The sequence below is a fragment of the Leptodactylus fuscus genome, chromosome 3 (genome assembly GCF_031893055.1).
Source record: "Leptodactylus fuscus isolate aLepFus1 chromosome 3, aLepFus1.hap2, whole genome shotgun sequence".
In the NCBI taxonomy this organism is placed as follows: Eukaryota; Metazoa; Chordata; class Amphibia; order Anura; family Leptodactylidae; genus Leptodactylus; species Leptodactylus fuscus.
Window position 1 is genome coordinate 104,458,416 of NC_134267.1, and position 18,038 is coordinate 104,476,453.

The 18,038-nt window shown below is 40.5% G+C and overlaps 1 protein-coding gene across 2 annotated transcripts in view; it reads left to right on the top strand.

The window, feature by feature from the left end:
• The first annotated feature begins 3,077 nt into the window (after positions 1-3,077).
• The window catches only part of HS3ST5 (heparan sulfate-glucosamine 3-sulfotransferase 5), a 242,889-nt gene continuing 227,928 nt past the window's right edge, over positions 3,078-18,038 (top strand). For both annotated transcript variants that reach the window (XM_075268103.1, XM_075268102.1), the window contains exon 1: positions 3,078-3,265. The gene's annotated coding sequence lies outside the window, so the exon portion shown is untranslated. The remainder of the gene's footprint in view (positions 3,266-18,038) is intronic.

Genomic DNA, 18,038 nt, shown 5'->3' on the forward strand with positions numbered 1-18,038 from the left:
GGGAGCCACTCAGGAGATTTTTCTGGGAGCCGTTTCTTCCGGCTCCTGGAAAAAAAGAAGCGAGGTGTTCATTCTTCTGGCCGAGTCGACTCACGATTCGGCCTGAAGAAACTCAACCCTCCGGACTAGAACCATTCATTGGGCCTAATGCGGTGCGGAGTGCTCGACTGGATGCCGGTGCACTGCACCAGCTTTCAGTCGTGGCGACCTGTCTTTTGGATCGGAACCTAAGGCAGCCTGCGCCTCAGGTTCCGATCCAAAAAACTCTGTGAACTTACCCTAAAGCTGTGTTCACACAGAGTTTTTTGGGCAGGAATTTGATCAGGAAACTGACTCAAATTCCTTATCCTAAAAACATCCCACCATAGGACTGTATGGTGAGGCATGGGTAGCAATGACTGAAAGCCGGTGCACTGCGCTCCAGATTATGCCCAATGAATGGGCGTATTCCGGAGGAGGGTGTATTTTCAGGCTGAATCGCGAGGCGACTCCGCCAGAAGAATGAGCACCTCTCTTCTTTTTTCCGGGAGCCGGAAGAAATGGCTCCCGGAAAAAAGACCTGAGCGGCTCCCATTGATTTCAGTTTTTTGACTGACCAAAAAACCCTGTGTGAACTTACCCTAAGAGTTTCCTTCATATTTTCCAATCCTTTTGTAGACACTCCTGGGTTTGGTGTTAGAAAACATAGCAAAATTGAGAACAACAAAAAACAGCTTTTCCACAATGCTTTAAGGTGTTCTGTGGTATGCATTTTTTTGACTGTGTACATTGCAATAGTAGTAGTTGTATTCTGTAGCTGTTGGCTTCCATGGCCCTGCCGGGAATTGACCGCTTTATCCCTATGCATAGTACATGGAAAATACTAACAATCAGTAGCAGGAGGGCGGCGAAACCTGTCATTTATAAATACTAGCACTCAGCCCTCAGATACCACTGCAGTAGATAAGGCTTTTATGAAAAGTGAAACAAAAAAGTCTCTCACTACTTTACTATGCCCTCAGATAGGACATGAAAAACCTGATGACATATTCCCTTTAAGGCTAAGTCCTCAAATTAGGAAAAATCAGCACTTTTTTTGTTGTAGATTTTGCTGTGTTTCTCTGAGTCAAAGCCAGGTGTGGATTGAGCAGAACGGAAACGTATGTGTTTCGTACATAATTCCCATTCCTTTTGTAGCCACAGTAAATTCTGCAGAAAAAAAAAAAAAAAAAAAACAGAAAGTAGCTTTTCCTCAACTTGGGACCTTAGCCTTGGCCCCACGTAATGAAGCACAACCAAAAGGCACTGTGGGTAAAACCATGGCACAAACGCATCACAGTTTTTCCCACAGCTCTTTTCACTGGAAGTCCACAGAGTTTTCCTCTGTGGACTTTTTGCTTCTATTATACCTATAGAGAAACCGCCGGCGTTTCTGTAGATATAATTGAAATGTTGCGGCAAAATTACGGGCGCAAAATTACACGCCGTATACGATCGTAACTCCCTTTGAAATCAATGGAATCTTTTTGAGCACGCAAACTGCTGACACGCGTATACGTGCCAGATTGCGCACCACTTTACACCGTGTGAACTCCCCCTTACAGTAGCAGGCTAATCCCGTCCACACATTGCAGAAAAAAATCCACAGCAGAAAAGCTGTTTTGAAGATCGCAGCATGGCATCAATTATACCTGTGGAAACGCTGGTGTTTTCTGTGTACGTATAATAAGGACAAAAAGTCTGCGGAGGAAAACTCTGCAAAAACACTGAAGGAAAAAACCCGATGCATTTCCGCCGCGGTTCTTTCCAGGAATGTTTTTTGCTGCATTTCACTACGTGGAGCCGTAGCTTTACCCACTTGTGACTTTGGTTCAAAAAATGCATCAAAATCTGCCACAAAAAAGTTGCGGAAAAGAACGAACTGGAAGCACATCCTGTTTTTTTTTTTTTTTTTTCTTCAGTGTTCACAGAAAGTTTTCCTCTGCCGACTTTCTGCCCTTAATATGCTTATTTGGGAAAATTTCAGCGTTTCCATAACTGACATGCTGTAATTTTTCGCCGTGGTATTTTTTTAACAATGTGTGGATGGGATTAGTCAGAATCCCATCCACTTTTCAGGTACTGCTGTGTTTTCAAAGATTGGGGCCTTGGCCTAAAGTTGGTGTAAGATATCACTTCATAATATAAAGCAGGTTTATTTGCAGCCCCATGTAAGATATCACTTCATAATATAAAGCAGGTTTATTTGCAGCCCCATGTAAGACATCACTTCATAATATAAGGCAGGTTTATTTGCAGCCCCATGTAAGATATCACTTCATAATATAAGGCAGGTTTATTTGCAGCCCCATGTAAGATATTACTTCATAATATAAAGCAGGTTTATTTGCAGCCCCATGTAAGATATCACTTCATAATATAAAGCAGGTTTATTTGCAGCCCCATGTAAGATATCACTTCATAATATAAAGTAGGTTTATTTGCAGCCCCATGTAAGATATCACTTCATAATATAAGGCAGGTTTATTTGCAGCCCCATGTAAGACATCACTTCATAATATAAGGCAGGTTTATTTGCAGCCCCATGTAAGATATCACTTCATAATATAAGGCAGGTTTATTTGCAGCCCCATGTAAGATATCACTTCATAATATAAGGCAGGTTTATTTGCAGCCCCATGTAAGACATCACTTCATAATATAAGGCAGGTTTATTTGCAGCCCCATGTAAGACATCACTTCATAATATAAAGCAGGTTCATTCGCAGCCCCATGTAAGATATCACTTGGTGATATATAATAGGTGCCAAGTGACAAACTGACCCCCCCTTCACCTGACCCCACTCATCCGGAGTATAATGGCGGTACTTTCCACCTCACAGGCTCGTTCCTCTTATCTCTGAGCTCAGGAGCCTCCACACCGCTGACCTGCTAGAAAGTTTTCTAGCTGTGTGAATGCCAGAGCAGTGAAGAGCTGAGGGTGTCAGTAAGTAGGGCTGTGTGGAGAGCCCTCCTCCTCCTCCTCCTCCTCCTCTCAGTGACTGTGCTAGTGCTGGCTGGAGGGGAGTGACGTGCCTCGCCTGGCTCTCTAGTCTGTCTCTGCAGGAGTGTGCCCTGCACCTGGCTCCAGTCTCTCAGGGATGTGCACGGAGTGAATGGCGAGTCGTGGCTGGTGTGTCACAGCTCAGCTACTCCTTCCCTCTCCTGTCAGCAGCATCTTGCGAGGATCCAGGAGCTGCAGCAGCAGTATCAGGCACATACGTATCTGCTCCTCTCTGCCTTACTGGTAAGTCCCATGTCCTGGCTACTGTGGCTGCTGCTCTAGGCATCGTTGGATATTGGATGACTTCACTTTACATCAAGCATTTCTAAGTTTAGAGGATCCACTTCATGCTATTCTCTGCCATGCCAGGGCTGGGGTAGAGGTCCTGGGATTAGTATAGTGCCAGGAATAGCTTCCTCAGCATGGGCATGGTTGTCAGCTACGACTGTGCAGGTATCTCTGTGCCATGATCACTAATCCAGCTATTGTGCCCATGTCATTGTTGAAAGGTAGGAACTGCCAAGCAAATGTGGCATGTGCCTGGTCATGCACTGGTTAACCCCAATAGTAAAAGCTGAAATATTTGCATGCTTAGTTTTGTGTGTTTTGTACTTTTGTATGTTTGTTCCGCATCATGTCCTATGTATATAGTAGAAAGTATAAGAGCCCTGATAATAGTCACATCATTGTGACTAAAGACATCTTACAATTCGTGGTGTCTGACAGTTTACTGGTGCTGTATATGGTCCAATGTCATGGCTTCTGGGAAAGTTGTAGTTTACTGTCAGGAGAGCAAATGAGGAATTACTGTAGAATTAAGGCATATAGGAAAGAGCAGAGTGCAGTATAGAAGTCATATATCATTATATTGGGATGGGATAACAGGGCTTGCTTATACTGTATATAGATGGGTGACAACTTTACTGGTGCTCTCCTGTTTTCATTGCCAAAATGATATTATGTTTTACATCGACATAGTTTCATTATGCTTGGATATAAAATAGTCTATAGAATGTTGCTATTCATTTCATTTTCATATGTCTTCTGTTTTAGGTTCTAAATTTTCTATATTTGGGTTATATATTTGTATATATTTGTATCAGAGAGGATGGAGATAAATGACACAATATATTGGGATTGGCAGCGTCCTGTGATGTTCCACATGTCTTGAATATGATATCCATATATATAGAAAATGCAGTTAACATGACGGGTATAAGGTAGACCAGAATGTGAGTATTTATAAATCCAGTTCACACATAAATGCTGGGCATAAGTAAAACTCAGGTGTTCAGGTGCCTGCAGGGACTGCACAAGTGACTATATGATTTATCGTTCCTTCTGGATGTGTTTTGGAAGCATATATATTATGCTGACTGATGCAATTAGAACTATAGCATATTAATATGGGGATAGCTTCTACATATTTCCCGTATCTTAGCTCACGTGAATTATTCTGTTTGTTGTCTGCTAAAAACAAGCTTGTGTTTTGGCTGAACCAGTTTCCATTCAGACTATATGTGTGACTGCTTGGATGCAGGCAAAGTGCAGAAAGTGATACATATGTGATATTAAGTCTGACTCATTGCCTTCATGTTTGTAGAGTTTGTGAATGTAAGCTGCTATAGAAAAATGTGGCATATGCCATGACATTTATATACTTTGTGCTGTAAATTACGGGAATTTTTTGTACAAATTGATAGCTGGAAATGGTAAACACATATAAAATCACCAGGACAGATAAAAACATAGAGTAAGACCACTTTATAGGAAGCAGTTTGACGTACGCAGATGCTTTGGAGCAAAAAATGTTGTCGTCATGTATTGAGAGACTCTAACTAGTCACTTGCCTGTTTATGGGCTATTATATTATATGAGATAAGATGCTATAGAAGGAATTAAAGGTGTAGATGTGCTATTAGTATTGTAGCAGAATTAATTGTAATACCACAGTTTGATGTCTAGTCCTGTAACACTGCAGGTCAATAAACCTAGGGAGTTCTCTCCTAAGATAGTTTGCTCACAAAGTCAGCTCTGCTACATTTGTAAGGTATAATATGAATTCTGAAAATAAATATTTCTTTCACGTTTCTAACATGCTAAGCTTACCACATCAATTGTAATCTATATTATTATTATTATTATTATTATTATTAAACTTGTGTTTATGTGCACTGTGTAATGTATTATTAATATTATTATTAGCCATGTCTCGGTATAACACATACTCTCCATTTCCACACACAGCACCAGTCTCTGAAGATTGATGCTAATCAGATGTTATAAAGCTATAACATCACATATATTGTGATCAGTATTGTCCGATGACAGCAGCGGTACTAATGCTGGACCCACAAGAGTTCATCCAGAAACAACAATATTACAGTCAGCTACAACGCAGATGGCAGTACAGTATGCATAAAATAATCATTAGGCAGAAGTGCATCTGTCAGATATGTGCCATTTGCCAGTAAATGATTTCCAGTAACTTACTGAAGATCAAATGGCAACATCTTATAGTAATAATAGTTCATAAGCATATGCTCCTTAAAAGCATAACTGTAATAATATCCTAATATGTGTGAATATAATATATATCCCCCATTATCTAATATGGGCCATGCTTCTTCACTTAGGCCCCTGAGAACACTATGTTAGGCACACAACGGAATACATTGCAGTGTAAATCTTTGCTGTTAATTCATTCTGCTGGTTACAGATATCTAGCATCTTAATGCTGAAGTATTGGATGAGAAACTCTGCTATTTATAACAATATAAAAGAATGAAGTGATGATGTGCATTAAACTAAGAAGCCGCCTTTATAGCACGCTAAATATTTAATAACCTCATCATAGGCTGTGCTGATATAAGTCTTTGGAAAATTATTTCAACTAGTGCTTGTACTATAACCCTGCACTGTACAGCAGATATTCATGGCATTGATAAATCCATCTGTATAATGTGAATTGTGTGGGATAAGCTATTTACATATATTATATATTGGAAACATTTCCCTCATCTACATTTGCTGTTTAAAAGACTTTGCACATGTATTACTTACCATGTATGCAACTTACAAGATCAATATTATCTGGGAAAGACTACTTTAATATGCATATGCTGTATATATTGTGTACATATATTACATACTGTACGTATAGATTATGCTGCTTGAGATGTAGTATAGTCAGAGAAAGGCTGTTTTTTATATACACGGCATGTTCTATGCTTACAATATACCTAGAAACAACCGATTATATTTTCATCTACAAGTTGAAAGGCAGTTTGCAAGCTGTATATAAATGCCAATCAATATCCCACAATAGTCTATCAATTGTAAGCTATGTATGTGTGTGTGTGTGTGTGTATGTATGTATCTATCTATCTATCTATCTATATATATATATATCATAATACTCAATGGTCTGTCTAGAAAAGACTTTACTCCAAATATTGTACTTCTTCTCAACACAGAATTTTATATATTCACTGCAAGTTCCATAAAAATCAGATTAATGGACCTCTGACCAATGGGATTTTCAATAATCCAGAAACTGAGGACGCCAATTCCTATTACTGCTGTAGAAGTGGCAGCATACATGCAGTGACTCTATATTATAGTTTATTGGAGCTATAGAAACAGCCCAAGAAATGACTCTATAATGACATAATTCTCAGGATCGGTGGGGGATCCTATTGGTTAGCTCTCCACCAATAAGATTTTTATGGTCTGTCCAATGGTAATTTTTTAAAAGTCTGCTATTGGAGAACCTCTTTATTAACCTTCACTTATATTGCAAAACCTTTTACGAAATACTGCTTACAATATCATATAGTCAACATATCGTGTGGCTTTTGATATAAACGTAAATTATATGGTACAATATATTGTACTATACAATTATATGTATTAACAAGTATGCATATAATGCATTCAACCTTGCCTTACCCCATACATAATAGAATAGCATATTGTGAGCTTTTTCATGGTCAGATAACATGGTTTTAGTGGAATCGGTCGGCACTGTGATTAAGGATCTCCTCTCCTTACTGCTATTGTGCCCAAGTTTCTAGTGTTTTCATTCTTTGCCTACCTTGGATATAATGGCAGATTTTTGTATGTTTTGACAAGTGGAGCAAATGCAAAGGTGAACTTCTATCAAGATGATCTATTCATTTGCAATCTCTAATTGCTTCTATGCTACTTATAAAGAGGTCACCATTCTATCTGACTGTATCCATAACACAGAAAACATCACCGTGTCACCTCTTGCTTCAGTGAGCAAAATGCCCCTGATCTTGGCTGGCATTAGTCATTTAATATCATGAAAAGATGTTTCACTTATCATTGCAGTTATGACAATTCCTAACACTTAGAATTGACCTTCAGTATATGAAGTCGTAGAAGTTTCATGTGCAGCCAAGTTTTCTAAGAGCAGAGTTTTGCTGTCAATGTTAAAATTCGGTTCACTGAAAAGTAGTTGAGTTTTATCTACGGAAAAGTTTCTAACACTATATGTAGTGCACCTTCTGAATGACCAAAGGGTTGGGTTTTACAAACTACCACATGGGACATTGATTTTGCAGGTAAAATATGTGACTAATCTATCGCAAAATCTGTGCTAGTTACTGTAAGTGAGGATTGTGGATTTTGGTGCAGATTTCACCTGATTCACCCATAAAAATGATTTTTGTGCTATTTTTTTTTTTTTTTTTTTTTTTTGTACAAGGTATGGAAAATATCTGGTAAAATCTGATTCACTTTGCTGAGATTGTAAACACTGTGGGTTTCTTGCACACTATGCACACTCTCGTTGCAGAAACTGAGGTTTTTTTGTTGCAGATTTTGCTGTGGTTTTTTGAGCCAAAGCCAAGAATGGCTACAAATGGAAAGGCAAATATATACAGGAAGCTCTTACACTTCTCCCTTCTGCTCAATCCACTCCTGGCTTTGGCTAAAAAAATCGCTACAAAATCTGCAACAAAAAAAGCTGCATTTCTGCAACGTGGGGCTTTAGCCTAAGGCTGGGGCCCATCTAGCATAAACACCATGTCAAAAATCGCTGTGATTTACAATACCTGCAAAGTGGATGGGATTCTGATGAATCCCATCCATACATTACAGGAAAAATCTGCAGCAGATATGTTGTAAGCACAAAAACGCTCACATTATTGTAAATCGCAGGATGTCAAATATACCTATGGAAACACTGGCGTTTTTCATATAGGTATAATAGAAGCAGAAAACTCAGTGTTGCTCACAGTGGCTTGGGTATGGTGGCATATGGACTTTCTGTGAAAAATCGCAATGCTTTTACACGACGTTTTTTGGTTGTGACTCACTATTTGGGGCCTTAGCCTTAGGGTAAGGCCTCACATTATGGAAATGCAACATTTTTGGACTTCATGGTAACCAGCAAAGTGAATGAGATTTGTTTGTACCTCAGTATCACATATTGTGGAATGAAGAGCTGTGGAACAGATGCAATTTGAAAACCGCACGCATTTTTGAAAATCACAACATGTTAATTTTAACAGCAAAAATCATGAACATTTTCTCAATAGATTTAATAATACACATGCAAATTAGGGTAAAATGTTTGGCCTGTGAATCTAGAGCGGAGACCAAAGCCCAGACAAGGTAAGGCCTCGTTCACATCTGCATTGGTAATCTGTTCAGGGGAGTCCGCATGAGGACCCCCCCCCCAAACTGACTACCAAATGTGGTGTGCAGTGAAAGCACACGGATCCCCATAGACTATAATGGGGTCTGTGTGCTTGCCACGAGATCTCCGCAGGGAACCTGCGAATAGGAAAGTACTTCACAATCTACTTCTCTGTCTGCATGACTCATGCGGAGATCTCACAGCAAGCACATGGACCCCATTATAGTCTATGGGGTCCATGTTCCTTTACTGCACACCACTTGCAAATGCATTCAGTAGTCCATTCAGTGGGTCCCCATGCGGACTCCCTGAATGGATTACCAAACGCAGATGTGAACTAAGGATAAAGCACGTCCCCAAAGAACTTTTCTCCACACTTGCATGTGAAATAAACAGCGATTTTCCTGAAAATGGAGCTCCAAAGTTAACAGAGACATATTTGGAAACTGTAGAATCACCTCTACAAGGTACTGTGATTAGGTTTATAACCAATGTATTGCTGACTATTAGAGATGAGCGAGTCCTATTATAGTCTATGGGAAAAAAACAGGAATGTTGTTCCGGTTTCCATGGAAACCAAAGTTCGACACCTTGGATCCTCCAAGTTCCGGAAGTAGCAGGATGAGGAGCACGAGGAGGTTTTTGCATTGAATTCAACGGATTTTTCCCGCGTGGTATTCGACCAATACGAGTATTCGATCGAATAGTCGTATTCGATCGAATACTACTCATTCATCTCTACTGACTATGCTAGGTGAGAATAACTCCTAATTTATTTAGCAGCTTAGCGTAGCATCCTTTTCATGATAAGAGGCTGACTGATGCCAACTGATGGCATACACCGTTAGAAAAATGTAAAAATCAATGAAATCATTGACAAAATTTCCCTAGTATGAACAGAATCTAACCTGCATCGGCTAACAATATCATTCAATCATTCGTTAACTTTTTTGTTACATGATACCCCATTTTCCAGGAGACTCTCTTTAATGGGGGAAGGGGGGGATTTTTGTCTCTAGGCATTAATATTGTGTGATCATCTTGTGTCATCTTATTTTAAGGTGGATTTATTTTGTTGAAAAATACAGTTAGGGCCAGAAATATTTGGACAGTGACACAAGTTTTGTTATTTTAGCTGTTTACTAAAACATGTTCAGAAATACAATTATATATATATAATATGGGCTGAAAGTGCACACTCCCAGCTGCAATATGAGAGTTTCCACATCCAAATCGGAGAAAGGGTTTAGGAATCATAGCTCTGTAATGCATGGCCTCCTCTTTTTCAAGGGACCAAAAGTAATTGGACAATGGACTCTAAGGGCTGCAATTAACTCTGAAGGCGTCTCCCTCGTAAACCTGTAATCAATGAAGTAGTTAAAAGGTCTGGGGTTGATTCCAGGTGTGTGGTTTTGCATTTGGAAGCTGTTGCTGTGACCAGACAACATGCGGTCAAAGGAACTCTCAATTGAGGTGAAGCAGAACATCCTGAGGCTGAAAAAAAAGAAAAAATCCATCAGAGAGATAGCAGACATGCTTGGAGTAGCAAAATCAACAGTCGGGTACATTCTAAGAAAAAAGGAATTGACTGGTGAGCTTGGGAACTCAAAAAGGCCTGGGCGTCCACGGATGACAACAGTGGTGGATGATCGCCGCATACTTTCTTTGGTCAAGAAGAACCCGTTCACAACATCAACTGAAGTCCAGAACACTCTCAGTGAAGTAGGTGTATCTGTCTCTAAGTCAACAGTAAAGAGAAGACTCCATGAAAGTAAATACAAAGGGTTCACATCTAGATGCAAACCATTCATCAATTCCAAAAATAGACAGGCCAGAGTTAAATTTGCTGAAAAACACCTCAAGAAGCCAGCTCAGTTCTGGAAAAGTATTCTATGGACAGATGAGACAAAGATCTACCTGTACCAGAATGATGGGAAGAAAAAAGTTTGGAGAAGAAAGGGAACGGCACATGATCCAAGGCACACCACATCCTCTGTAAAACATGGTGGAGGCAACGTGATGGCATGGGCATGCATGGCTTTCAATGGCACTGGGTCACTTGTGTTTATTGATGACATAACAGCAGACAAGAGTAGCTGGATGAATTCTGAAGTGTACCGGGATATACTTTCAGCCCAGATTCAGCCAAATGCTGCCAAGTTGATCGGACGGCGCTTCATAGTACAGATGGACAATGACCCCAAGCATACTGCCAAAGCTACCCAGGAGTTCATGAGTGCAAAAAAAGTGGAACATTCTGCAATGGCCAAGTCAATCACCAGATCTTAACCCAATTGAGCATGCATTTCACTTGCTCAAATCCAGACTTAAGGCGGAAAGACCCACAAACAAGCAAGACCTGAAGGCTGCGGCTGTAAAGGCCTGGCAAAGCATTAAGAAGGAGGAAACCCAGCGTTTGGTGATGTCCATGGGTTCCAGACTTAAGGCAGTGATTGCCTCCAAAGGATTTGCAACAAAATATTGAAAATAAAACTATTTTGTTTGGGTTATGTTTATTTGTCCAATTACTTTTGAGCTCCTAAAATGTGGAGTGTTTGTAAAGAAATGTGTACAATTCCTACATTTTTTTATCAGATATTTTTGTTCAACCCTTCAAATTAAACGTTACAATCTGCACTTGAATTCTGTTGTAGAGGTTTCATTTCAAAACCAATGTGGTGGCATGCAGAGCCCAACTCGCGAAAATTGTGTCACTGTCCAAATATTTCTGGCCCTAACTTTACATTTCTGCATGGATGTATGACTTGTATTGTATGAAGTGATGGGGTCTCTATGTATCTGTAGTTGTATATTCTTGGATTAGGTGTGCTGCTGCTGCTGCAGCAAGTGCTAAAAGAATAATAACGCCAGTTTTAGAAAGTAAGATACAATATAGCATAGCTTAAATATTTATCTCTTTGATGAATCTAGGCCATAGAACTAGAGAGCTAGAGGGGATTCAAATTCATTGCATTGGAATGAAGTCATCTGGGGCAGTGAACTGGGTATTGGGAATTAATCTGATTCTTTATTCCTCTCTGGCTACATTTATAGCATGTATAGAAAATGCAGAGTTCAGATATAAAGATTTAATGCCTGGAGTGATGCATGCGGTGTGCAAAATCTAAAATAGTCCATTAATGACTAACTGATTGTCTATGCATCAGCTATATTCTAAGTTTTAACTCGAACTCTTTGCTGTTCCATTCTTCTCACTATCATTAATGTCTGAAATTGGCTGAAATTATGATATACATTGCAATTTTGTGAAAAAAAAGGAGGAAAATGAAACAAGTATAAAAAGTGTCTCCTTAAAAGTGTTATACACCATGATCCAATACCAATAACAAACACACTGCTACCATACCCAAGCCACGGTGAGCAACAGTGCCCTGGTAATATTGCCAGCTATTTTTCCTTCATTTCAATTTCAATTCATATGTAAGACCAGCCTCTTACAATGCCCCTTAACGTGATCAGCCTCAGTGCACCATAAATGTGCCAACCTGTGTTAAGGATTAATATAATTTCTATATTAAAGGGGTTATCCATTTTCAAGGAAATAAATGAGATTATTTTTTTTTGTATAACGAAAAGTTTCCTGTATACTTTCTCTTTCAATTTCTTATGATTTTCTAGATCTCTCTTTGCTGTCATTCTTTGTCTATTTACATGTTCATGTGATATATGGTCCATGGCCATGTGATATACAGTCTATGCTCATGTGATATATGGTCCATGGTTATGTGATGGACACACAGGTACATAGCTCATTACAAAACAGAGCTCTGATAGGGGGCCACACGGTGGCTTAGTGGTTAGCACTGGAGTCCTGGTGTTCAAATCCTGCCAAGGGCAAAAAACCATCTGCAAGGAGTTTGTATGTTCTCCCCGTGTTTGCATGGATTGCCATCCCATATTCTAAAGACATACTGATAGGGAAAAAATGTACATTGTGAGCTCTATGTGGGGCTCACAATCTACATTAATAAAAAACAAAAAACAAAAACTGAGCTCTGATTACTGTGCTGTGACTGTAATACGCTGTGCACCTGTGTGTCCATCACATGACCATGGACTGATCCACTGGAAGAAAACAAAGAATAACAGCAAGAAGAGGTATAGAAATCCATGAGGAATTCATTATACAACACCATAGATTGGAAACTGGACAATCCCTTTAATATCATTTACATTGCCCCCATAGGAAACTCTAATACATCCCTCATGACAGAGCCAGCCATTGCAAACCTCATTATAGACTTAAGCTGGTTGCACACGACTGTGTGCTAACAGGCAGCCATGAATGAACAGTATGGGTGGCACGTGGGTGACCCACAGATGTCGCTCGTGCACTGGCCATGCTTCCAAGGCCCCTTTCATTAAATAAATAGGAGTCGCGAGAGCAAGGCCTCAAAATTGGACAGGAAAAGGACCTGTTCCATATTTTGCAGCCCGGACTGTCAGTCCGGACATGTGAATGTGTCATTCACAGACGTGTACGGGCCCATGGAAATGAATGGATCAGTATGCTATCCTGTGAAAACCCGTATGACATATGGTCATTTGCAAGGAGGCTAAGTCATTGTAAATCCATAATGCTGTAAGCTACAGTACTACAAAAATGTGTTAGCCATTGTGCTGCTATAACAAAACCAGACAGTGTACTTCAGTGCTGTGCTCCTATACAAGTGTCAGAACAGTGCCCACCTCATAGCACCGATCACTGTGTGCATAATTTCTTTATCCATTGTCCAGTACAGCTCTCTGCAATTCCAAAGAGTCGCAATTTAGTACTAAGCACTTATAACTATGATTGGTAGAAGTCTACACACATACAGATAGCACACACATTGTCCATTACTGGAATGCCTCCAATATTTCAAGCAGCCAGTAAGCACCAATCCATTACATTTTGTAGACTATGAGGTATAGGACAACACCCTCCAGCAGGTAGCAGCTTGTAAGGTTCAGACCTGCAGGAGTCATTGACCTTCCCCGGTTACTCTGTCAGTTCAAATATTTTTTTCTTGCGCCATTAGAACCAATCACTTAGGTACATATATTTTGTGGAAATATGCAGAAAGTGACAAGCAAGGCACAAGACAGGGCATTGCACCAAAGATGCACCACATAACCACCTATCTACACCAGTTTTATGCCAGTTAACAAATTACATGCAATGGTTTTTACTTCAATTTTCTTCCCTCTTCCACTACAAACTCATTTTTGTCAACACCACTGAATTGTCTTCTTAAAACCATTTGAGCATGACTTTCGGAGCTAATGAAAAACACAGTGCAATATGTTTTTCAGTCTGTCACCTGGACAAATACACGGAATGAGTGACTTTCATGGAAGGTCATAATAATCTGTCATGCTGAGTTATGAGGAGTTGCCGTACAAAGCCAACACCGGGGCACTAAGTCTTCATACCACTTCTGCATACAAGTTCCTCTCCCTTCCATATGCTCTATGGACATGAGTTACTTCACATTTGCAGTACCAGTAAAATGATCTTCCTCTGTGAAGGCAAATTATCATTATTTGCCAGCTTTACATAGGTAGATAGATAGAGACAGTGGCGTAACTAGGAATGGTGGGGCCCCATGGCGAACTTTTGACATGCCCTCCCCCCCAACCGACACCGAAGACCTCGACCGACCCCCTCCTACGCATTTCTGCGCGTTTTATTATGCCCATAGTGGCCCCTTAACACAGTATTATCCCCCATAGTGGCCCCTGCACACAGTATTATGCCCCTTAGTGGCCCCTACACACAGTATTATCCCCATAGTGGCCCCTGCACACAGTATTATGCCCCTTTGTGGCCCCTACACACAGTATTATGCCCCTTTGTGGCCCCTACACACAGTATTATGTCCCTTAGTGGCCCCTGCAAACAGTATTATCCCCCATAGTGGCCCCTGCACACAGTATTATGTCCCTTAGTGGCCCCTGCACACAGTATTATCCCCCATAGTGTCCCCTGCACACAGTATTATGTCCCACTGTGGACACCCATAAACAATTATTATACTCTGGGTTCTTTTCAGACCCCAGAGTATAATAATCGGAGACCCGGGGGAATAAAAACATAAAAAACTACTGTTACTTACCTGTCCCCCATCTCCTACGCGGTCCGCTGCCTTCTGCGCTGCTGTCCTTGTTCAATGACGTCGGACGTCACATGACCTGGGACGCAGGCCGGGTTCATGTGACGTCAGGAAGGAGGCCTGGCAGGATTGTGGAGAGGTAAGTAACATGTTTTTTATGTTTCTTACCTCTCCCGGTCCGCCAATCATTATACTCGGGGGTCCGAAAAGACCCCCGAGTATAATGGTAGCAGCTGTCACCAGACCCTCAATGTCCCGGGCCCTGTGGCAGCTGCCTCCGCTGCTATGGCAGTAGTTATGCCACTGGATAGAGATATACATATGTAGCAGAGTAAACCCAAACTTCTGTAATTGGTTAAACTGCTGCAGCATGATAACTTTATCACAGAATACAACAAAAACAATGGAAAGTCATTGTAAAATGTTTTTTCCAATGTCTTTTCATTGGATTTTGCTGTCATCCTGGTTTCAGTTCCTGTACACTGCAGATACCTGGTCACTATGCCCATAGTCGCAGTTACAAGAGGAATACAGCCTCCTAGTACACACTGCAGAGATACCTGGGTCCTCTGAGACCCAGCAGTTCATGCAGTTCCTCAGCACTAGGAGGATCACATAACCGTGCTGGGAGGAAACCATATCATGGTGGCTTCCATAGTATTCTACACAGTGCTCATGTACAGTGATCAGAAAGGCAGAGATGGTAATACATCATGTCTGTCTTCTCTTTGGGAAGTCTGACTGTTACTCCTGTAGATATGACCTTGTGCTGCTACTAAATTAGCAAGGACATATAGGTACATTGTTGCCGAAAGCCTATAAAGTCATTGGGTGGGTGGCCACAGGCTCAGTGGTCAGTTATATGACCAAGAGTCAATGCATCATTAGGAGAACCTGATCAACTGGAGTTTTGGCCTCTCCAGGGGCCCTCTGGAACATTAACAAATGGGGCTCCAGGGGACCAAGGTGTATGTTAGTAATGAAGCTTCCACCAGTGCAGATAACCCCTTTAACTAAAAAATAAATAAACAAGTATTATATAGTCTAAACCAGAGATTCCCAAACTTTTGTTTTCTCATAGACCACTTTTAAAATTTTATTGGTTTCAGTGGACCCCCCGCTGCTACATTTCTACCATATTCCCAAAACTCGTCAAAAAATGTGAAGATTAGATCTAACGTAGACCCCCGTAGAGTCTCCCGTGGACCCCTGAGGGTCCACCTGGACCACTTTGGGAATCACTGGTCTAAACAATAAATCCATTTCTTGTCAAGGTATTCCTATCTCATTTTTAGGCCTGGTGGTTCCTAAAGAACCCTCAACCAAGGTCTTGCAGTTGGTAGGAAGTAGATCATAAGTGAACATTCTTGAAAGGAACATAGTGGCAAGGACTTGTGAAACGATCTGTAATATAGGAATTAGTAGTATGTATATACACCATGAGTATAAACACTGCTTTATTCAGGTTACCCTAACCTATCTATCTGTGGCACCATCTGCAAATCTGAGTTCTGGTGACAGACTCCCTGTAACAGAGACGAGACATTCTCAATACTAAGCTATTTATTGCAAAAACAAGTGCGAAGTACATATGACAAGTCATTAGACTACAGTTTTTTTTTTTGTTTTTTTTTTACCTTACAAGAACACCCATGTGCTGTGCAAAAACAATATACAATTCAACAATATACCATATAACAATATGGTATGCTCCGTAGGTTCAGCATGAAAAACATATTTTTTTTTTTTAATATTGATTTCTTTTAGTGCGGTCAATAGCGGTCATCATTGCTATGGTCACTAATGTCTGAAACAGGCCATCAAGGCTAGAATTATAGACCTGGATTGAGAGCTAAAGCTGCACATCTACTTGGTCAACTACAATAATTAGCCTTAAAACGATTACAGATATCTAATCCAGTCGTAGAATCTCTACAGGATCAAACTCTTAAGGAATTATCATAAAACAGTCTCTTCCTTTTCAATTACCTTGATGAAGCAAATTTAGTACAATCGCATTAGGATCTTATTTATATGTAGCGGTATAGAATTGACTGTCTATTTGATTGTACCTTGGAAGACTTTCTTAAAATAAAACAAAGGAGATTACTAATTGTGGTCTGTGTCATCATCTAATGTGATACATTATGTCATTGTCAGATAATGGAGGATGATGACACAGCTACTCAATCTGCGAAACATTTCTAAATATATTGGCAACTTTGTTTAAAAAGTCTTGTCGGAGGTGATGCAACCTACTTCTTTATTTAGCTGCGTATTAATATAACCCTCAGAGATGCTGAAGGATATTACTGGGGATTGTGTCTGTAACTTCTCACTAATTTAATTTCTCTCTTGACTTGTAGCTTCTAAATAAAGCAAAATGACGAAAATCTACTATACAGCAGCTATGTTTGCAAATAATTGTATTATATGCTTCACAAGGCTTAAAACAACCAGACAATGATGTTTCTAACATGTTATTAAGATGAGGGGAAGCCATACCTCATGTGCAGCTGGGTCAACTGCATTCGGGCCCGGGGGAAGAAGGGCCCTGCTAAGGAGCTGACCCAAAATAATCTGTATTGGCTAAGATATTTTTTTGTGCGCCTATTGTATATTGTATACTGCAGCTTCAGGATTGCTGCATACAATATACAGCAGAAAATCTGTCCTTACAACAGAGCTTTCTTATACTGTCATAAGAAAGTTCCATATGCTCTGCAGACGAACAAGAAGGGGGGATGCAAGCAGACATTACTTCTCTAAGACAGGGCAGGATAGTAATGACCCCTTCTGCATAATGGGGTCTGAGATCTAGCTCTCAGGATGAAAAGTAAGTGTATATGTGTCCTCTGTGTACCCAGTGTGGAGTGCATGTGCTAAATGTGGACATGCATATGCATACCTCTCAACTTTTGAAAGAGTGACAAAATGTGAGAGCAACAAATTTAGTTCCACCCACTTCAGAATTGATTCTGCCCATTCCCATCCATTTCTCTTTGGGTACAACCTGCACCCCACATCTCCCCCCACCCACAGTACATCCTGCACCCCAAATCTTCCCCCCACAGTACACCCTGCACCCCAAATCTCTCCCCCCACGCAGTACACCCTGAACCTCACATCTCTTTCCCCCACGCAGTACACCCTGCACTCCACATCTCTCTCCCCACAGTAAACCCTGCACCACGCATCTCTCCCCACACTACACCCTGCACCCCACATCTCT